The sequence below is a fragment of the Pteropus vampyrus genome, unplaced genomic scaffold, assembly GCF_000151845.1.
Source record: "Pteropus vampyrus isolate Shadow unplaced genomic scaffold, Pvam_2.0 Scaffold7, whole genome shotgun sequence".
Classification (NCBI taxonomy): domain Eukaryota; kingdom Metazoa; phylum Chordata; class Mammalia; order Chiroptera; family Pteropodidae; genus Pteropus; species Pteropus vampyrus.
Window position 1 is genome coordinate 14460523 of NW_011888788.1, and position 4698 is coordinate 14465220.

The window sequence follows — 4698 nt, forward strand, 5'->3', positions numbered from 1 at the left end:
TTTGATAATAGCCATTATAAAAGGTGTGAGCTAATATCTCATTGTGGTTGTGATTTGCATTTCCCTGATGATTAATGATGCTGAGTTTCTTTCATGAACCTTTTTGGAAAATGTCTATTCAGTTCCACCCACTTTTTCATCAGGTGTTTGGATTTTTTTCTATTGAGTTATGCGAATTTTTATATATTTTGTTTGTTAACCCCTCATCAGATATATGACTTTCAAATATTTTCTCCCATTCCATTGGTTGCCTTTTTATTTGGTTGATAAGATGATTTTAATAGTAGGGGAAATTGTGGGGGAAGGAGGAGTCTATAGGAGTTCTGTACTTTCCACTCTATTTTTATATAAATCTAAAACTGTTTTCAAAGTTTGTTAATGATTTTTAAAGGCATATTAAAAAAGATAGCTCTAACGGTGAAATTTAAAAGAGAAATATAAATAACTGGTGCTGTAGGAATTCAGGTAGTCAAGAGCCATGAGAGAGAGATTTATGGTATATCAGGAAGCCAGAAGAGATATGGATAAATGGAATAGACATCCAGGGAAGTGAAACAAACAAATGTTTGGTCTAGATACCTCTTGGATAAATTTGACAATGTTGGAGAAATAACTTTCACTTAAGTAAATTAGAGAAGTGGGTGGGAATATAGCCGGATGGTGCTGAATGCTATGTGTGCATGGAAGACACCAGTGTTTCCTTGTCTAGCACTCATTTTCCCCTCTTGTAAACAAATCTCCATTTTGTCCTGTATTGGCTGGCTGGCCAAGTGTCTGGGTAATATCTGTGACTACCCTCAGACCCTTGGGGGTGCATTTTCTTTGTTCTAAACCAATTATAGTGATTCTTTCTCCTTTTCTCCCTTGAAACTCAGCTATCTTACTGTGAAGAAGTACGGGCCATGTGTTCCAGCCAACAGCCCTAGTTAAAGGTACTAAGTTACCAGACAATAGTCAGCCAACCAGACTGGTAGGTGAATGATCCTTCAGGTGATTCCAGCCCCCAGCTCTGGAGTCTTCCTGTTGAGGTCTCAGACATTGTGGAGCAGAGACAAGCCATTTTCTCTGTGCTTTGATTGAATTCCTGATCCAGAAACCATGAAGCATAGTAAATAATTATTATTGTTTTAAGCTACTAAGCTTCTGGAGTGATTTGTTTGTTATTCAGTAATAGATAACAAATACATGGGCATTTGCTCAATTTCTGTCCACCAAGTCCGAGGTGGACCTCCCTTGGCATCTATCTGACTTGCAGGTCTACACCTGGCTTTGACTCTCTGAGATGGAAGGAGCCCCTGTCATCAACTACTCAGCCCTACAGTTCAATCTTCACCGGCTAGGTTGGTAAGCATTGTTAAAGGGGCCGAGAAGTAAAAGTAAACTGAGACTCAGAACGGTTTAGCCCTGAAGTCAGAGTGGTTGAGCTGGGATTCCCACCCACATCTTCTGACTTCAATTCACAGTCTTTTTGCACACTGGGTCAAATCCGTATTCATTTTATTCATCTTTGTCTGGGTTCTCACAACTGCTTAAGCTCCTTTATTTTCTCTTGCAGTCTCCCCATCTCTTTTCCATCAGGATTCTTAACATTTTTCTATTTTTCTCAAATCCCACCCACATTCTCATCAAATAAACTTACTCATCTGATAAACTTCTAACCATCTGCCCCTTGTATTTGAGATCATGGAGGAGATATCCATCCACTGCTGGAAAACAGTGGAAAACTAGAGAGGGAGAAGTACACTGGCTCTTCCTACTTCTGTTTATTATCTGCTGTCAGTGCCTCTAATTGGCTAAACTGGCCCAGACCTGGTGAGAAAGCTGGGATACTAGCTGGCAGAATGATGGTACTTCGCCAGAGTTTCCCTGCCCATATCTGTAACTTTCTATAAGTGTTTGGATATACTCATTTTAGATTTTCTAGGTTAAGAATTCAAAAAGTTATCTGAAAATTATTTTAAAAATTATCTGAAGGTAACCTAGCTCAAACTTGTGAACAAATGTTGGGTTATATGCCAAAATAATTCCCATCCAATCAAATTCTGGGAACTTCTTTCTTCTCTCTCTTCTCTCTACGTGGTTATATCAGCAACAGGAGCACCTCTGTCTGTATGTTTTATTATGCCACTCTGGTCCAGTCTTCCAACACAGATGACTAATTCAGCACTGGATATGTTATCTAGAGTTAAATTTTAGACCTAGAGAATTTCATTCTCTCTTAGATGGTTGGACATATAACCTGAAGACAGGATCTATAAGTGACCATTAAAAAACTACAAAATATATAATATATATATATAATACATAAGTACGTAACATGTATGTACATTTTAAAGAATAATAGTTATTTGTTGAAAGTCAAAAACCTGTGTTTTAGGCCTTGGGACTTTTTGAGTTTTCCATGTACCTTTCCCCAGATGCATCTACTCACTTCCTGTCATAATATCAATCATTTCCTCACTTTTCTTTCTTAGTTTTACCATGTGTGTGTATTTCTAAATAATATATGATTTGTTTTCTGAACTTTATATAAATGGAATCATGCCTTAGGCATCCTTCTAAAAATTGATTTCATTTCTACCTAGCATTATCTTTTTCTGAAATTTATCGATATTGATATACCTAACTATAATTTTCTCAGTTTTTCCTGCTGCATTGTGGAATATATTAAATGTAGTTTTCAATCAACTTTGACCAGATAGGCTATTTCTAGATTCTGACAATGATGCTATGAAAAAATATTTTACCTTTTACTTGGTACATTGTTTTTCTAGGTCAAATATGTTAGAATGGAAATTCTGGGTCACAAGAAACATATAGAAGATACCATATATATGTTACAAATGATATATATGTCTCTCTCTCTAATTATATATTATTATGACCCAGGATAGATATAGTCAGCTTTTCTGCTTAAAACCAAATTATAGTATACCTCCAAGGAATGCAGGGATTTGGGGCACCAATCCCAACACAGTAAAAAATCCATATATAAATTTTGACTCCCCCAAAACTTAACTACTAATAGCTGACTGCTGACTGGAAGCCTTACCAATAACATAAATGGTCAATTAACACATATCTGTATCTGTGTTGTATACTGTGTTCTTACAATAAAGTAAGCTAGAGAAAAGAAAATGTTATTAAGAAAATTATAAGGAAAATACATTTACAGTACTATATGTATTTATATTTTAAATTCCTCTTATAAGTGGACCCATACAGTTCAAACCCATGTTGTTCAAGGGTCAACTGTATTTACCAAAGTAATTTTTACCAAGTTATACTTCATAATTAAAAAGGAGCATTCCCATCCAACATCTGGTGAAGACTTCTTAATATATGCTTTCTTTCCTTCTCTTAAATTTAATTTATTGGGGTAACATTGGTTAATAACATTATATAAATTTCAGGCATACAACTTTATAATATGACATATGTATACTCTATTGTGTGCTCCCCATCCAAAGTATAGACTCCTCTCATCACCTTGTATTCAACCCCTTTATCTTCTTCGTCACCCCACCCACTTCTCTGGGAACCACCATTCTATTGTCTGCATTTATAAGCCTGTTTTTTCTATTTGTTTGTATGTTTTATTTGTTTATTTATTGCTTTTGTTTTATACCCCACATATGAGTATAACCTAGAAAATATGGACAAATTCATATAATTTATTCTTTTCATTTGCATTTCCCTGATTGCTAATGAACATGAGGATGTTTTTGCATGTGAATTGGTCATTTGTTTTTATTCTTCTTTGAAGTAGATGTTCATGTTTACTAATTTTCCTATTTTGCTATTTATTTTTCCTGGATTTATAAGAGATGTTAATACATTCTTGATTTAAATTCTTTACCTTATATATGAGGCAAATATCTTCTCCCAATTTGTGGTCTTCGTTTTCACTTGTTGGAATCTTTTATTGAACATAGTTTTAAATTTTTGAGTAGCTCGATCAAGCAATTTTTTTTCTGAATTTTCCCATTTGTGTTCTATTTAAATAATTTTTGTTCTGTAGAAAATATTTTTTGATGCCCCCAGTTATCAACCACTGGCCTATAGTTTTATTTCAGCACTATTTGGGTTGAAAGGTTCTATATAAATTTGAACTCACTTCAGTAATTTTAATAGATTTTCTGTTGTTGATCTAACCTTGTGTTCTAGGAATAAACCCACCAGAGTCATATTCATGTATTATTTTCATATCTAGATTCAAAGTGTCAATATTCTATTTAGGACTTTGTACCTGTCTAGTCATGTTCAAGATTGTAATTTTCCCTTCTCACACTGGTCTTGTCTGGCTTTACCGTCAAGGCATTACCTCATTTTGGCTGTGAAGAATTTATACAGATGTAGAATTGTCCATTCTTTGAACATACAGATGAATTCACCTGCAAAACTGTCTGAGCCTGATATTTTATTTGTACAAAATTTTAAAGTAATAGTTAAGATTCATTATTATTATTATTATTACACATCAATCATGTTTTTCTATTTCTTCTTTGAGTCAGCTTTGGTAAATTGTATGTTTCTAATAATTTATCTATTTTATCCAAATTTATTGGCATAATCATAATATCCTCTTAATCCTGTTTACAGCATTAATGGTGAGGTACTCTTTTTTTATTTCTGATATGTTATTGGCTCCTCCTTTTTTCCCTTTCTTCTTTCCTCTTTCCTCTCTTTATTTTTTTT